This window comes from Pleurodeles waltl, chromosome 1_1 (assembly GCF_031143425.1).
Source record: "Pleurodeles waltl isolate 20211129_DDA chromosome 1_1, aPleWal1.hap1.20221129, whole genome shotgun sequence".
Classification (NCBI taxonomy): Eukaryota; Metazoa; Chordata; class Amphibia; order Caudata; family Salamandridae; genus Pleurodeles; species Pleurodeles waltl.
The window spans coordinates 906,540,090-906,558,791 of record NC_090436.1 but is presented as its reverse complement, the minus strand read 5'-3'; the positions used below and the strand labels follow the sequence as shown (position 1 = coordinate 906,558,791).

The following is an 18,702-nucleotide window of genomic DNA, read 5'->3' as shown; positions in this document are numbered from 1 at the left end:
CTTACATAAATTCTGTATTGGTGGAAGAATACAGTAAAAATGGTTTGGGCAACGAAAGGGACAAACTCAAGCTGGACAGCCTAAAACAAACAAAGCCAGCAAACAGAAAGCAAGCAAATGTGAGTTACAAACCACTAAGCCAATGGTACGCAATGGGGGGAATGCATTCCCAGGGAACCTTTCTGAATGTCCCCACGATATTATTAGCAAACCAGACAACTGTGCTGTCTGGTAGGCTTTGACCTAAAATCAGTCTCCCTTGCATTTCACTGGAGGATACAATGAAACAGACAATAGAACAAGCAGTAGCCTCCATCAAACATCACAAAAGAGAGGGTAGAAAGAGCTGCAAGGAGGGACAGGAAGGCAAAGCCCCAGCCTGATAAACACCAAGCCATTGCCAAGAGGAATAGTGGAAGACCATTCCAGCCCTTATCTTCAACACCGGGCACATAAGAAGAACAGGAAAAAGAGCATCATAATCTTCACACCAAATAAAAAAAATGCAGGAGCGGGCCAAGGGTGAGGACAGGAAGCAAAAAATTATTCTTCCCAAAAGTACCATGACATGCAGCTATGTAAGTAGAGTAGGCAGGGCAAAGCCTTAATGGGAACAATAGACAGCTCCATCATGTGCCCCGAACCCATGGACAAAAAAAGTGGGGGCTGGACAATTCAGCCTTTCAGAAATAGTGCAAGGGCACACATCCCACAAGCCCCCAGACCAGCATGGAGCAATGTGGTTAGGCTGAATCCATCTGAACCCCAGTCAAGGAACAAAACCCAAACCAAGCCGGAAGTTAGGGGAGAGCATTTTGAACATTTACACTACTACCACACATCGCACATCAAGCCCATCAAAGAGGCAAGACACTGAGAAATAAACAGTAAAAAGAGACGAGAAATATGTCTCCCAAGCCCTAAGTCTTGTATCACAGAAGTAAGCCCAAATGCAGCCTTCATTCAAGAAAAAAGCGTCTCTGACCTCCGCTTCAGTGAAGACAGCTCTAATGCCATAAGTGGAGTAAGGACATCCAGGCTCCAAGTCTAGACTGGAGTCAGGTAGTGGCAATCTGACTATTAGCAACAGTACCACACAGACATTAACAAGCCCAGCTGTGAGGTAGGGTCGCAGAAACAGCCTAAACAAGATGGAGACAGCGATAGACAGCACACCTCTGACAAGCACCAAGCCAAAAACAGAGCATATGGGAAAGTGCTTTCCCAGCTGGTACCTAGTGAGAACTAGTAACAATCTCCGAGACTTCAGGACATACTTACCTCATCACACATTTCAGCTGAATTATTCTGCCTCTAAGCTTGGTCACATGTAACCAAGTTAAAGAGTGTTATAAACACAATGTTTTATGCTCTCGCCTGAGCTCTTGGATTCTATGTGAGTCAGTTGTTCACTGGCTGGTGTATGGACACCAAGCTTGGGTCACTATTTCAGTAAAAACTCTAGTCATAGCCAGTGACTGTTGTTAGCACATAAGGCCTCTTCTCATTTTGATATTTAATAGTAAACGCATTAATACTATAATTCTGTGCTTTAATTGCGTTTCCCAGTTGAATGACAGTCCAAGTATTGCCTAACAGTAAAAGAGTATTTCGACTGGTAGGACTGGAACCTTTTACCTGCTAGCCACAGACCACTGACTGCTGACTGCAGCAACCTTTTAACACCCTGAGCCATTTATTAATCATACCCTAATATCTCATCGATAGTAATGCACCTGTTTGAGAGAAAGACACAGTTCTTGTTTTGGTCTTTGAGTTTCAGGAATAGCCAGCGGTTGTACATTAATAAGAATTTCCCTTTGTTTAACATTTTTGCTCTTTCTGGATTTGGTATAAATTATGTATTTTTTAGGCATGTATAAAGTACATTATGCAAAGTACCCCATTGTGTGTGTGCTACAACAACACATATATGCAGATCTCAGATGTTTGTGTTTTCCCTATGAGATCAGTTGCAGAAAGGTTTCAGCAGTCCTGCGGCATTCAGGAGCTGAGAAATATGAAACTCAGCTGTGCCTCATGGGGAGACATGACTGAAATTAGCTAGATTTAGTAGAACTGCCAATTAAGGATGTAACTAAACTGCAACTAAAATAAAATCACAATTGGTTTAATGGCTCTGCCTCTTAAAACACAAACTCGACAGCACTTGACATAGTGCAAGAGTAGAAACTGAAATCAGATGTAAACCTCAGCAGAACTCTTAAATAATAGTCTTTATTAATTGTATTTTTTAGATCCTTACCTTTTGTTAGTCTTACTGTGAAGAGGAGACAACAATCATCGAGAAAAGGAAGGACTTTAACAAGGTCTGTAGAACCTTAGCATATGCAGCCCTTTTTTTGCAAAGCAGGCATTTTTTTCTAATCATTATTTTTAACTTTCAACATTTGACAGATTGTCGACAGGAGCAGGTCTACCTACATTGCCTGTTTCCTGCTTTCTTAGTGGGAGAGCAATCAATAATTCCTCCTAGTGTTTAACAGTGCTCAGAAAAGTAGCATCTATTTGAAAAAAAATTGTGATGAGCCTAATGAGGCCGCCATGCGTCATGAGTTGCTGCAGGAGCAGCAGCTGCAAGGAGGGGCGTAAACTGTGCCTCATGAATTTGTGAGTGACCCTGCAAGTGTGCGAAAATGTGCTGTTAATGGCCAGTTGAGTCTGAAGCCACTGTAATGAAAACATGCACCAGTTAGTACGAGAATATTTAAGAATTCACAACAAAAAAGAAGGATTGGGTGCCCTGGAGAAACATCTCTATTTTTACATTTACTCCTTGCTGGTGTTGCGGCATTACCCTTGATCGAACTAAAGAAAGGAGGACCATGAAAGGCAATAAACATGTTTTATTGTTACACATTCTTTCCTGCAGCATGCTCAGAAGGCAACTTTAAGTGCTGGCATTACACGCTTAAATTACACTAGGGCAGATGTAGATAAACAAAAGTAAATATGCACCCTCGTGGTAGCTGTGTCTGACAATTGATCTCGGTCTTTACATGAACAGCAAATGTCACGAGATAAGAATTACAGCCATGTTTAATCAAAAGGTCAGAGTAGTGAAAACACAGAGCGCTCGCTCCTGTGAACTGCTCTTTGACTATGAAAAAGAAAGTCCCTTTACCAGTTGCTATATTAGGACAAGTAAAATGATACACGTAACAGGGGCAGTCCTCATTGGAGGTTACAAAAGACCAAACGGATGGACTATTAAGCATATTCACCAAACAAAAGCAGGTGTTCAAGAAGGGCAATAACACGAACCACTGAAAAAGAAGTGAGGTGCTCAAAGTTCACATTGTAGATACAGCAAGTCTCGAAGAGACAGTGCATGCGCTAGTTAGGCGAGACCTAACAATGAGTAACTCAGAGAACATGGTTGTGGAGCTTGACATGACCCCTTACCTTCATCTCAAGGTGGGTGAGCTAAGGTCTCTCTGCAGTCTCAAAAAGATTAAAACATCACCTCTATCACAGAGTTGTCCTTTTCCACACCGACAACATGACAGCAATGAATTGCCTTCAGAAACTGGGGAGGGGGGACACTGTCACTCCAATTGTCACTCTCTCAGACAATATGGATATTTGCTTTCCACCATCACATAACCCTAGTGGCAGTGTATCTCCCAGGAACTAACAACAACTTTGCAGACCTCTTCAGCAAAATGCAGGAACAAGCCACGAATGGGAATTCCAACCCAAGACCTTCAAAAATACTTCCAGAAATGGGGCACACCTCAAACAGATCTTTTCGCCATAGCAGAAAACAAAAAAATGCCAAAACGTCACCTCCAGGTACCAGTGATGCAATGGCAATGCTCTGTGGATGAACTGGTCAGGGTTATTTGCCTATGCTTTTCTTCTTCTCCCTCTCATTCCATTTCTAGTTTGACAGATCAGGCAAACGTCTTTCAACATGATCCTTGTAGCTCCCACATGGGCACGCCAGCCCTGTTTCACTATACTATTGGATCTCTCAGTAGTAACCCTTGTGAATCTTCCCAACAGGCCGGACTTTCTCACTGAAAACCAAGGTCAGGCATCCAGATCCCCAATCACTCAACCTTGTAATATGGCTCCTGAGGTCATAGAGTTTGGTTACCTGGACCTCCTTGCAGAATGCATGGACATTCTCAGAGAAGCATGTAAACCCACTAACAGAGCATGTTATGCTGCAAAGTGGAAATGCTTTGCTTGCTGTTGTCAACCCACACACATTAATCCCATTAAAGCTACTGTCCAAGACATTGTCTGCTACAATGCTCCTCTACAGAAATCTAATGTGCAATGGCATCTGTCGCTGTAGATACACATGTTCTGCATAGCTCGCCATCTGGTGTTGGGTCGGAGTGTTACAAGTTGTTTTTCTTCGAAGAAGTCTTTCGAGTCACGGGACCGAGTGACTCCTCCTTCTGTCTCCATTGCGCATGGGCGTCGACTCCATCTTCGATTGTTTTCTTTCCGCCATCGGGTTCGGACGTGTTCCTGTCGCTCCGAGTTTCGGAATGGAAAGTTAGTTAATATCGGAAGATTTTCGTCGGTATTGTTGCGTTCGGGATCGGCGTAGTTAGAGTCAACACCGCATCGAAGATCGACGCGCTCCGGTGCCCTTCGGGGTAGTTTTCGATCCCCCGTCGGGGCCTGGTCGGCCCGACCGCGTGCCGAACAACGTCGATGGAACGGACCCCGTTCCGTTTTTGTCACAAATGCCACAACAAATACCCGTATACAGACCAACATTTGGTCTGTAACCTGTGCCTGTCGCCTGAGCACAGTGAAGAGACTTGCGAGGCCTGTCGTGCGTTCTGGTCCCGAAAGACACTCCGTGACCGTCGAGCCAGGAGACTTCAGATGGCGTCCACGCCGACAGCGCACCGAGAGTTCGAGGAACAAGAGGAAGAAGAAACCTTTTCGATCCACGAATCGGACTCCGAGGAATTCGACGATCAAAGAACCGTGAGTAAGACGTCAAAAACAACACAGAAGAAAAGTGACAAGGCCCAGGGGACGCCACTGCCACCAGGCCATGGCTCCACCCTTAAATTCGGTGACCGACCATCGGCACCGAAAAAGGCCAAAACAGTGCCGAGATCGTCCGACTCCGGTCGAGACACCGGCACGCAGCCTTCTCGGGATCGAGAAAGTGCTGGAGAAAAGCAACAACACCGAGATAGCGGTGTAGAAGCAGCTAGACGGCGAGACAGCGGCACCGACGAAGATCGACGCCGAGAGGCTTCGACGCCAAAAAAGAAAAAAGCCACCTCGGAGCCGAAAAGAGATACAGGCAGGGTTTCGGTGCCGAAACAACCCGTAACCGACCCAGGTCCAGGCTCTTATACAGAGGAACAATCACTGTCCTCTCAGATGCGAAAGCATAGGTTTGAGGAAGAGCTGCAATCCACCGAAGTGGACCATACGCAAAAACGTATTTTCATACAGCAGGGAACGGGAAGAATAAGCACCCTTCCCCCTATTAGGAGAAAAAGGAGACTGGAGTTTCAAACAGACCAGGCGCCACAAACAAAAATGGTGAAAAAGGTGACTCCGCCACCCTCTCCTCCACCTGTAATTAACGTCTCACCAGCGCAAACTCCGTCACATTCCCCGGCTCACACCCCCATGAGCCAAGGTGACCAGGATCAAGACGCTTGGGACTTATATGACGCCCCAGTGTCGGACAACAGTCCGGAGGCATATCCAACAAAACCCTCACCACCAGAAGACAGCTCAGCATACTCTCAAGTGGTGGCTAGAGCAGCACAATTCCACAACGTAAACCTCCACTCAGAACAAGTCGAGGATGACTTTTTATTCAACACCCTCTCCTCCACCCACAGCTCCTACCAAAGCCTGCCTATGCTGCCAGGTATGCTTCGGCACGCAAAGGAAATATTCAAGGAGCCGGTCAAAAGTAGGGCAATAACGCCAAGGGTGGAAAAGAAGTATAAGGCACCTCCTACAGACCCTGTTTTCATCACCACACAGTTGCCACCAGATTCCGTCGTAGTAGGAGCAGCTCGGAAAAGAGCCAACTCCCACACATCTGGGGATGCACCACCCCCAGATAAAGAGAGCCGCAAGTTCGATGCAGCTGGGAAAAGAGTTGCAGTACAAGCTGCAAACCAGTGGCGCATCGCTAACTCTCAAGCACTACTTGCGCGCTATGACAGAGCCCATTGGGATGAGATGCAACACCTCATCGAGCATCTTCCCAAGGAACTACAAAAGAGGGCAAAGCAGGTGGTTGAGGAAGGGCAGAACATATCAAATAACCAGATACGATCTTCTATGGACGCAGCAGACACAGCTGCAAGAACAATTAATACATCTGTGACCATTAGAAGGCACGCATGGCTAAGAACGCCTGGGTTCAAACCAGAGATACAGCAGGCAGTGCTCAATATGCCATTCAACGAAAAACAACTGTTCGGACCAGAAGTGGACACGGCAATCGAAAAACTTAAAAAAGACACTGACACTGCTAAAGCCATGGGCGCACTCTACTCCCCGCAGAGCAGAGGAACCTACAGCACCTTCCGCAAGACACCCTTTAGAGGGGGGTTTCGGGGTCAGGCCACACAAGCCAGCACCTCGCAGGCAACACCGTCCAGCTACCAGGGACAGTACAGGGGAGGCTTTCGGGGCCAATACAGAGGAGGGCAATTCCCTAGGAATAGAGGAAAATTTCAAAGCCCCAAAACCCCTACAACCAAGCAGTGACTCAGATGTCACTCACCCCCTCCACACAACACCAGTGGGGGGAAGAATAGGTCATTATTACAAAGCATGGGAGGAAATAACTACAGACACTTGGGTCTTAGCAATTATCCAACATGGTTATTGCATAGAATTCCTACAAGTCCCTCCAAACATACCACCAAAAGCACAGAATTTATCAAAACAACATTCCGAACTCCTGGAAATAGAAGTTCAAGCACTATTGCAAAAGAATGCAATCGAATTAGTACCAAACACACAAACAAACACAGGAGTCTATTCACTGTACTTCTTAATACCAAAAAAGGACAAAACACTGAGACCAATCCTAGACCTCAGAATACTAAACACCTACATCAAATCAGACCACTTTCACATGGTCACGCTACAAGAAGTGTTACCATTGCTAAAACTACAGGACTACATGACAACCTTAGACCTCAAAGACGCGTATTTCCATATACCAATACATCCGTCGCACAGGAAATACCTACGGTTCGTATTCAAAGGAATACATTACCAATTCAAAGTATTGCCTTTTGGTTTAACAACCGCACCAAGAGTCTTTACAAAATGTCTAGCAGTAGTGGCTGCACACATCAGAAGGCAGCAAATACATGTATTCCCGTATCTAGACGACTGGCTAATCAAAACCAATTCACTAACAAAGTGCTTACAACACACAAATCAAATCATACAAACCCTCTACAAACTAGGTTTCACCGTCAACTTTGCAAAATCCAACATTTTGCCGTGCAAAGTACAACAATACCTGGGAGCCATAATAGACACAACAAAAGGAGTAGCCACTCCAAGTCCACAAAGAATTCAAAATTTCAACAAGATCATACAACGCATGTATCCAACACACACAATACAAGCAAAGATGATATTACAACTCCTAGGCATGATGTCTTCCTGCATAGCCATTGTCCTGAACGCAAGACTACACATGAGGCCCTTACAACAGTGCCTAGCATCACAATGGTCACAAGCACAGGGTCACCTTCTAGATCTGGTGTTAATAGACCGCCAAACTTACCTCTCGCATCTATGGTGGAACAGTATAAATTTAAACAAAGGGCGGCCATTCCAAGACCCAGTGCCACAATGCGTAATAACAACAGATGCTTCCATGACAGGGTGGGGAGCACACCTCGATCAACACAGCATACAAGGACAATGAAACGTACATCAAACAAAACTGCATATAAATCAGCTAGAAATGCTAGCAGTTTTTCAAGCATTAAGGGCTTTCCAACCAATTATAACTCACAAATACATTCTTGTCAAAACAGACAACATGACAACAATGTATTATCTAAACAAACAGGGGGGGACACACTCAACGCAGTTGAGTCTTCTAGCACAGAAGATATGGCGATGGGCAATTCACAACCACATTCGCCTAATAGCGCAGTTTATTCCAGGGATCCAGAATCAACTTGCAGACAATCTCTCTCGAGATCACCAACAGGTCCACGAATGGGAAATTCACCCCCAAATTCTAAACACTTACTTCAGACTCTGGGGAACACCTCAAATAGACTTGTTTGCAACAAGAGAGAACGCAAAATGCCAAAACTTCGCATCCAGATACCCACACAGGCAGTCCCAAGGCAATGCCCTATGGATGAACTGGTCAGGGATATTTGCCTACGCTTTTCCTCCTCTCCCTCTCCTTCCTTATCTGGTAAACAAATTGAGTCAAAACAAACTCAAACTCATTTTAATAGCACCAACTTGGGCAAGGCAACCCTGGTACACAACACTGCTAGACCTATCAGTAGTACCCCACATCAAATTGCCCAACAGGCCGGATCTGTTAACACAACACAACCAACAGATCAGACATCCAGATCCAGCATCGCTGAATCTAGCAATCTGGCTCCTGAAATCCTAGAATTCGGACACTTACAACTTACCCAAGAATGTATGGACGTCATAAAGCAAGCCAGAAGGCCATCCACTAGGCACTGCTATGCAAGTAAATGGAAGAGGTTTGTCTGCTACTGCCATCATAATCAGATCCAACCTTTACACGCAACTCCAAAGGACGTAGTGGGTTACTTGCTTCACTTACAAAAATCTAACCTAGCCTTCTCTTCCATTAAAATACACCTTGCGGCAATATCTGCATACCTGCAGACTACCTATTCAACTTCCCTATACAGGATACCAGTCATTAAAGCATTCATGGAAGGCCTTAAAAGAATTATACCACCAAGAACACCACCTGTTCCTTCATGGAACTTAAATGTTGTCTTAACAAGACTCATGGGTCCACCTTTTGAACCCATGCACTCTTGCGAAATACAGTTCCTAACCTGGAAGGTTGCATTTCTCATCGCCATTACATCTCTAAGAAGAGTAAGTGAAATTCAGGCGTTTACAATACAAGAACCTTTTATACAACTACACAAAAATAAAGTCGTCCTAAGGACTAATCCTACATTTTTACCAAAGGTTGTTTCACCGTTCCACCTAAATCAAACAGAGGAACTACCAGTGTTCTTCCCACAGCCAGATTCCGTAGCTGAGAGGGCACTACATACATTAGATGTCAAAAGAGCATTAATGTACTACATTGACAGAACGAAAAACATCAGAAAGACTAAACAACTATTTATTGCATTCCAAAAACCTCATGCAGGAAACCCAATATCAAAACAAGGTATAGCCAGATGGATAGTTAAATGCATCCAAATCTGCTACCTTAAAGCAAAACGACAACTGCCCATTACACCAAGGGCACACTCAACCAGAAAAAAAAGGTGCTACCATGGCCTTTCTAGGAAACATCCCAATGCAAGAAATATGTAAGGTAGCCACATGGTCTACGCCACACACGTTCACCAAGCACTACTGTGTAGACGTGTTATCCGCACAGCAAGCCACAGTAGGTCAAGCCGTGTTAAGAACATTATTTCAAACCACTTCCATTCCTACAGGCTGAGCCACCGCTTTTGGGGAGATAACTGCTTACTAGTCTATGCAGAACATGTGTATCTACAGCGACAGATGCCATCGAACTGAAAATGTCACTTACCCAGTGTACATCTGTTCGTGGCATCAGTCGCTGGAGATTCACATGTGCCCACCCACCTCCCCAGGAGCCTGTAGCAGTTTGGAAGTTAGCTTCAACTTTGTACATTTGTATATATATTATTTTAACCTTAAATAGGTACATACTTAGTCACTCCATTGCATGGGCACTATTACTACAACACAACTCCTACCTCACCCTCTGCGGGGAAAACAATCGAAGATGGAGTCGACGCCCATGCGCAATGGAGACAGAAGGAGGAGTCACTCAGTCCCGTGACTCGAAAGACTTCTTCGAAGAAAAACAACTTGTAACACTCCGACCCAAAACCAGATGGCGAGCTATGCAGAACATGTGAATCTCCAGCGACTGATGCCACGAACAGATGTACACTGGGTAAGTGACATTTTCATTAGCTCACACCTCCATCCGCTTACATCTCACAGCCATAGCTGCATACTTACAACACCGGCAACATACGCCCCTCTTTAGGATCCCAGTAATCAAAGCATGCATTGAAGGTCTTAAACGGGTCATTCCACCAAGACTGCCCACTGCACCATCTTAGAAACTTAACATGGTCCTTACCAGGTATATGGGTCCTCCTTTTTAACCACTTCCCTCCTGTTCTCTTCAGTACCTCATGGAAATTTGCTTTTTTAGTCATGATCACCTCTCAGACTCGTTAGTGAGCTCCAGGCCCTAACCCAGGAAGAACCATTCTTCCAAATACACAGGGACAAGGTGTCTCCTCGCACAAATCCGAAGTTCCTCCCTAAAGTGGTCTCTCAATTCCAATTAATCAATCCATTGAGTTGCCTGCCTTCTTTCCGCAACCTGACTCAGTTCCAAAAGAGCCCTTCACACTCTGAATGCAAAACATGCATTCATGTTCTACATTGAGAGAACTAAATAGTTTAAAAAGACTAAACAGCTCTTTTTAGCTTTCTCACTACCTCATATTAGCAATCCAATATCAAATAATAGCACAGCTAGGTGTATAGTAAAATGTATTCAAACTTGTTATTCTAAAGCAAAAAGACAACTTCCTGTTACTCTCAGAGCACAATCTACCAGGAAGAAGGGAGCCACTGTGGCTTTCCTTGGAAATGTACCCATAGCTGTTATTGTAAGCAAGCTACATTGTCTACACCACATACATTTACAAAACACTATTTTGTAGATGTACTTGCACACCAGCAAGCCAACATAGGCCATGCAGTACTAAGAACACTTTTTCAGTCAACTGCAACTCCCACAAGCTAGTACTGCTTTTTACAGGGACTGCTTTACAGTCTATGCACTACTAAAAACCGTGGGGGTCTACCCACTTATCCCTACTAGACCTGGGTAATGAACAGTAATCTCTGAAATATTTGGTCAAATAGTAAGAAACAATATACAATAATAAGTCTCATTCAATGAAGCAATGAATCCGTCATTGAACACACAATTTAATTGCTCTTAGCTAATAGTCTAATCATCTTTGTAATTCCCCCCAAAAAAGACAACCAATCAAATTACAACTATCTATTATATACACAAGAAAAAGTATGCACAACCAAAACAATTTTGTTTGTACAACACATACATAAAACACTTAACAATAAACATAAAACATTTAACAATAAACATAAAACATCAATAATTGGTCCAACGTTCCTCTCCTTATTCCGGAAACCATGTGGTACTCACTGACAACTATATAGAGAATCCACATGTAAGAGATGGTTGCCTAATCTCTCACAGTCCTAAAACATCCTTATTTTCATCCCTGTCCAAAAGAGGAAAGTGGGAGGGCCTGTGGTGTAAAGTCCTTAAAGGATAAATTCAATCTTGCTTGAAACCTCTCAATTATAGATGGTCGACGCATTTCGGCCCCTTCAAATACTGTATGGGCCTTCTCAGTACTAATGGAGAGAGCCAAACCTAATGAATACAGACAAAAATGTAAACGCCATAACTCTTGATCTAAAAACCCTAACTCACTGCCACCTTGAAATCACCAGGTGTGCGAAATTAAAGTAAAAAGTCAGAATGAAAGTTCAAAACTAACCATTACCCCACTTTAGTTCTGAAAAATGATTTGCATGCTAAAAAAGTGCTTCAGAAATCTATATATTGCACTCGTGTCTCATTCCATTTTTTCAATAAAAAAATAAAATCAAAGACCAGGAGCAATTTTATAAATCATGGCAGACATTGAACTCACCCTTCGAAATAATTATTTCTCTATAATCCAAGTAGGTATGAATTATTGTTATTCCTGCATTACATGAATAAGCTGTAAATTATACAAAAACATTGGAAATCAATAAATAAATAAATGTCCCATGAGGTCAGTTGAACACCTTAATAAATTACAAATACTTATTCTGAAATGGCAGAAAATGCTGCAGAGATTGCTTGAATCTATTCATATCTCGTGACAGCTGACTGAAAGCTCTGAATCTTCGGGGCACAAAAGCGATCAGTACCACGCTGAAGGGCCTGGCTACTCCCCTGGCGGCCATATTTAAAGCATTGTTTCTCTAAATGGAGGCCATCTTGAAGTGGCTGCTTTATTCAGAACACAGGTGCTTATTTATTTTGTATTCAACTGAATACACTTAAGGACTTTCCTAATCCCCTAATTTTTTGAAAAGTTGAGAGAAAAACGGCAGCACCGGAAGGTGACTCAAAACTTCACTGCCCATGTGGCGGCCATCTTGTAACTTACACATTGTTTCTGCAGCAGTGGCCATCTTAAAGTGAGTGTTATTTGAATCCCAAGTAACTGGAGCCATTGGACTATAATTAATCTAGACTAGTTTATATTCATGATTATACCAAATATTGAATATTTCTAGGTACACTCAGTGCTGGAGATCTTGATGGGCTCGTGGGCTATGGCCAAGTCCTTGGGCCTCTCAGTGATCCCACGTCCCCAGTCTGCCTTTTGCCCCTTTCGTGGCTACGCAAGGAGTGTGTCACTGCACCAACCCAATGCCAGCCACTGTCCTGCGCAAGCTACCCAAGCTTTGCGTGGCTGTGGACACAGTGCATTCTGACCCCGTGGGTCAGGTAGACAGAGGTTGTCCACCACCAACGCCCCGGCAGCTGCAGCCTCTAAGCTCCCCTAGTCTCCTAATAAGGGATCATGGCTGTCCAGTTGGTGGGAGAATACATCTTCATCTCCCCCAATGGCAGTCCATTGCATCACAGAGTTGGGTCCTGCAGATCATTCAGAGGGCTACTCCCTGCCCTACAAATCCTCCCCTCTCCCTTTACCACCAGTACAGGAACGACTGATGGAGAATCATCTATCCTTACTCCAAGAAGAAGTTATGGGTCTCATGGTCAAGGGAGTCATAGAGAGGGTTCCGATACCAGAAGAAGGCAGTGGCTGTTATTCCCGCTGCTTCTGATCCCCCAAAGAGTTCTATGACCTATTCTAGACCTCCGAACCATCAGTCTCTTCCTCACGAAGGAGAAATTCAAGATGCTCACTTAACTCAGGTCTTGTCTGACCTAGACCAAAGAGACTGGCTGGTAGTGTTGGACTTGCAGGATGCATATTTCCACATCCCCATTCCGCCTGCACACAGGCGTTTTCTGATAAATGGTAAGTTCCCACTTTTGTGTCAATAATTTATAAGCATCCAAATACCAACACGTGTTTTGCCCATTAGTCTCTTCTTTCCACTCTTTATATTTTTTATTTTACTTTATCTCATCTTCTACAGCCTTGAGAAAGCCCTGGTGAATGCACCCCATAGGGCGAAACACGTGTTGGCTGAGTATCTACTCTGTTCTACGCCTCATCTACCTGTTGCACAATATGAAGCTATTCACAACTGTTTAATAAACTTCAAATTTGATTACACATTTTGGAGTACTTTTCTAATTCCTTAAGGAACCTCATTGGATATTTAGTATTTGGATCATTTATCAGAAAGTTCACTTCCTATATGGGGGAATATGGTCCATTTCCCCCGGTTCAAGCTCCCACGTTTACCGAGTGAACTGGCAATCTTTACGGGAAGTAATAAACTGGGCCCTCACCTATGCTCATCATGCAAACAGGTGTTACCTGCAGTTCAAGGTAGGTCTTGAGCACTTTCAGTCAACCGTGCTCCCCTTTGGCCTTACTAGTGCCCCTCTGGTGTTTACCAGGGTGATGGTGGTGGTCACAGCTCACATGCGGAGATTAGGAGTGTCAGTCCTCCCCTATCTCGACTGGTTGTTGAAGGCGGGCTTCCCCGTGCCGTCATCTCCGGCCTTCAGAGTACGGCAGACCTGCATGCGCTGAGGTTCACTATAAACCTGCCAAAGTCACACCTGAATCCTTCTCAGACGCTCCTTTTTATCAAAGCAGTTCTGGACAGAGTCCAGTTTCATGCTTATCCTCTTGAGCAGCAAGTCCTGGACATTCAGGTTAGGATACTAATGTTTCAGCCTTTGTCCTGGATTTCGGTGAGAATGGCTTTGAGGCTGCTGAACCTTATGGCATCCTTATGGCATCCTGCATCCTGCTGGTGAATCATGCCAGATGGCTTATGCTGGCACAGTGGGAACTGAAGTTCCAGTGGGCACAGCATCAGGGGAATTTCTCCGACATAGTCCACAACACTCGGAGGGAGCAGCAAAAGACCTGCTGTGGTGGCTGACAAACCACAATTTGGTCAAAGGCAGACTCCTCTCCCTTCCCCAACCAGATTTCACAGTGGTGACCGATGCGTCACTTTTGGGATGGGACAATCACATTGGAGAGGTGGAGATCAGAGGACTCTGGTCTCTGGTGGAATCCGGACTCCATATCTACTTGCTGGAACTCTGACCGATCCAACTGCCATTGAAAGCATTTCATCCCTCTGTCAAGGGGAGGCTAGTGCAGGTGTTCACAGACACCACCACCACCATGTGGTACTACAATAAGCAGGGTGGAATTGGGTTGTGAACCTTTTGTCAGGAGGCTCTACGCCTCTGGACATGGATGGAACGTTAGGGCATATCCCTGGTGGTTCAAGATCTGGCAGGTTCGCTGAACGTCAGAGAAGACTAACTCATCCATCAATGTATGCTCAATAGCGAATGGCAGCTCCATCCATAGGTGGCACAAGGTCTCTTTCAGCAATGGGGAGAGCCTTGGTTTGATCTGTTAGCCGCCGCAGATAACGCACAATGTCAGCTGTTTTGCGTATTGGAGTTTCAAAGGTGGCACTTGCTCGGCGATGCTTTTCGTCTTGAGTGGAACTCAGGCCTCCTTTCTTCCAATACTACTTCAGTCCAGAGTTCTCAAAAAGATCAAGAAAAAACATGCTCAAGTCATCCTTGTAGCTTAGGACTGGGCAAGAAGAGTATTGTATCCCAAGCTTCTGAGCATGGCCATCGATCTTCAACTCAAACTGCCTCTTTAGGAGGATCTTCTGTTGCATTAGCAGGGGGCGGTTCTCCACCCAAACCTGTTCAGTCTCTGCCTTCTTGAGTTGAGATTGAGCGGCGGAGGTTGACAGCTTTTGTCCTTCCCCCCGAAGTCTGTAATGTTATCTTGCCTGCCAGACATCCCTCCACGAAAATAGTATATGCCTGTTGTTGGAACAGATTTGTGACATGGTGTACCAGCAAGTCTGTTAATCTCCTTTCTGCACCTCTGTCTGAGGTTCTTTTGTTTGTTCTCTCTCTTGCCCAGCAGGGCTCTGCTTTGGGCACCGTTAAAGGTTATCTGTCTGTCATCTCTTCTTTCCTCAGACCACCAAATCAACCCTCCTTGTTTAAATCTCCCATTGTTGGGTTTCCGCCTACCCCGTTCATAATATCCCAGTGGGAATTGATCTTGGTACTTACTTACCTCATGTGTGCTCTGTTTGAGCCCCTTCATAATTGTCCTCTTCGACTTCTCACTTTAAAGACAGCCTTTCTTGCATCCAATATCTTTGCTCATAGAGTGAGTGAGCTGCAAGCTCTTTCTTCTAAGCCACCTTTTATCTCAGTCCATCCTGACAAAGTGGTTCTTCGTCCCAGAGCTTCTTTCCTCCCTGAAGTGGTCACGCCCTTTCATGTAGGCCAGTTCATCACCTTGCCTACTTAGTATGCTCCCCACATCCTTCTCGTGAAGAGGAAAGACTCCACTGTCTAGATCTAAAAAGACCGTCAGCATTCTGCCTCAATCGTACCAAAGACTTCTGGGTGGACGATTGTTAGTTATGTGGATACAAAGAAAGTTCAAGCGGTTCAGAAAAAAACCATCTCTAGAGGGGTTGTTCTCTGCATCTAAATGTGCTACGTTTTGGCTAAGAAGCAATCCCCTGATGGTTTGCGTGCTCACTCTACGTGAGCAACTGCCGCAACCACTGCGTTAGCATGTGGAGTTCCAGTCCAAGACATCTGCCAGGCAGCAAGATGAGCATCCCTGAACGCATTCACTAAACACCACACCACTCCGCAGGAATGGCTACTTTGGCCGTTCGGTCCTGCAAGACTTCTTAGTATGATCTTGGTTTGCAGACCCACCTCCAGGGATGATATTGCTTGGTGTTAGAAATGGGGTCTTTGATTGGCAGTCAGGTTACCCCCTGTCCAAGCAAGGACCCTCACTGTAGTCAGGGCAAGTCATACACAATCCAAATTATCCTGTGCCCACCCTTTGGTAGCTTGGCACTGAGCAGTCAGGCTTAAGGCATTGTGTAAAGTATTTGTGCAATAAATCATGCAATAACACAATATAGCACCACAAAAGCACACCACATAGTGTTTAGAAAAATATATAATATTTTTCTGGATATTTGCAGGTCAAAACGATCAAAGATGCAATATGTAATGATAGCACTGAAAAGTGATCTAAAGTGTCTTAAGTCTTTTTAAAGCAAACAAAGGCCCTCATTATGACCTAAGTTCTGACCGCCAGGCGGCCGCCAATGCGGGCGCACTCCCGCCGCGGTCATTTTGAGATCCCCGCTGGGCCGGCCGGTGGAAACCTGGTTTCCGCCCGTCGGCCCAGCGGGGATCTCGGCCGCAACACAGGAGCTGGCTCCAAATGTAGCCGGCGGTGTTGTGGCCGTGCGACGGGTGCAGTTGCACCCGTCGTGCTTTTCACTGTCTGCTATGCAGACAGCGAAAAGCTGCACGGGCCCCTGTTAGGAGGCCCGTGCACTGCCCATGCCAATGGCATGGGCAGTGCAGGGGCCCCCAGGGACCCTGCGACTCCCGTACCGCCAGCCTTTTCCTGGCGGTTCAAACCACCAGGAAAAGGCTGGCGGTCGGGGACTCATAATCCCCTGGGCAGCGCTGCCCTGGCGGATTATCACCGTCGGGGCACCGCCTTCCCCAGCGGTCCGACCGCGGCTCAAGCACCGCGGTCGTAATGAGCTTGGAAGCACCGCCAGCCAGTTGGCGGTGCTTCCGTCAAAACAGCCCTGGCGGTCTTGGACCACCAGGGTTGTAATGACCGCCAAAGTCTCTTTCAAGCACAAAGTACCTGGTTTGCATGAAAAATGTCTGCAAAGGGCCGCAGAGGAGGAGAAGCGGGGAAACAAAGCGGTGTGCATCGATTTCACGGGCCGCATACGGCGATGCATTGTTTAGCTTCCTCGCAGGGACGGCTGTGCATCGATTTCCGGCGCTCGGTCGTGGATCCTCTTTGGGTTGCGGGGGTTTTCAGACGCCCCAGGGTCTGTGCGTGGAATCCTGGGCTTGCAGAGTGAAGTCACAAGCGCTCTGTCATTCCGGCGGGTGTTGCGTTGAAGTTTCTTCCGCACAGCAGGCGCTCCGCCAATTTCCACTCTGGAAGTCAGGCTGCATCGTCCCAGGTCGGCTGTGCATTAATCCGGTGGGCGGTGCGTCGCAGTTCCTGTTGCAACGCAGGTGCTGCATCGATCTTCTCCGTGCAAAGTCACACTGTGTTGTTCCAGTTCGGTGTGCAGTGAATTTCTCACTGCGGGCAGGCTGTGCGTCGGTTTTAGCAAGCTGTGCGTCAAAGTTTTGCCGCACAAGGAGTCCAGTTGCAAGAGAGAAGTCTTTTTGGTCCTGAGACTTCAGCGAACAGGAGGCAAGCTCTATCCAAGCCCTTAGAGAGCACTTCTTCACCACAGCCACAGACCACAAGGCAGCAGGGCAACAGCAAGGCAGCAGTCCTTCACAGAAAGCAGTCAGATGAGTCCTTTGGGCAGCCAGGCAGTTCTTTTTGGCAGGATGCAGGTTCTGGTTACAAGTTTCTTCTCCAGGAAGTGTCTGAGTTGGGAGGGGCAGAGGCCCTGTTTATATACCTAAATGTGCCTTTGAAGTGGGGGAGACTTCAAGAGTGGCTTAGAAGTGCACCTGGTCCCCTTTCAGTTCAATCCTGTCTGCCAGGGTCCCAGTATGGGGTGTATCAGTCCTTTGTGTGAGAGCAGGCCCTCCACCCTCACAGCCCAGGAAGGCCCAGTCAAAAAGCAGATGTATGCAAGTGAGGCGGAGTATCCTGTGTTTGGGGTGTGTCTGAGTGAATGCACAAGGAGCTGTCAACTAAACCCAGCCCGACGTGGATTGTAAGGCACAGAAAGATTTAAGTGCAGATAAATGCTCACTTTCTAAAATTGCCATTTCTATAATAGTGATATTAAATCCAACTGCACCAGTCAGCAGGATTTTATATCACCATTCTGGCCATACTAAATATGAACTTCCCACTCCTTCCAGATCATCAGCTACCACTCAAACAATGTATGAGGGCAGCCCTAATGTTAGCCTCTCAAGGGAACAGGCCTCACAGCAGTGTAAAAAAGGAATTTGGGCGTTTTACACTACCAGGACATGTAAACTACATAGGTACATGTCCTGCCTTTTGCCTACACAGCCATGGATTACCTAGGGCATACTTAACGGGTGTCTTATATGTAGAAAAGGGGGAGTTTTAGGCTTGGCAAGTACTTTTAAATGCCAAGTAGAATAGGCAGTGAAAC

General features: G+C 45.7%; 1 protein-coding gene across 1 annotated transcript in view; it reads left to right on the top strand.

Moving 5' to 3' along the window:
- Window positions 1-18,702, top strand: part of UHRF2 (ubiquitin like with PHD and ring finger domains 2) — a 690,531-nt gene that overhangs the window by 566,746 nt on the left and 105,083 nt on the right. The gene's annotated exons all lie outside the window — the stretch shown is intronic.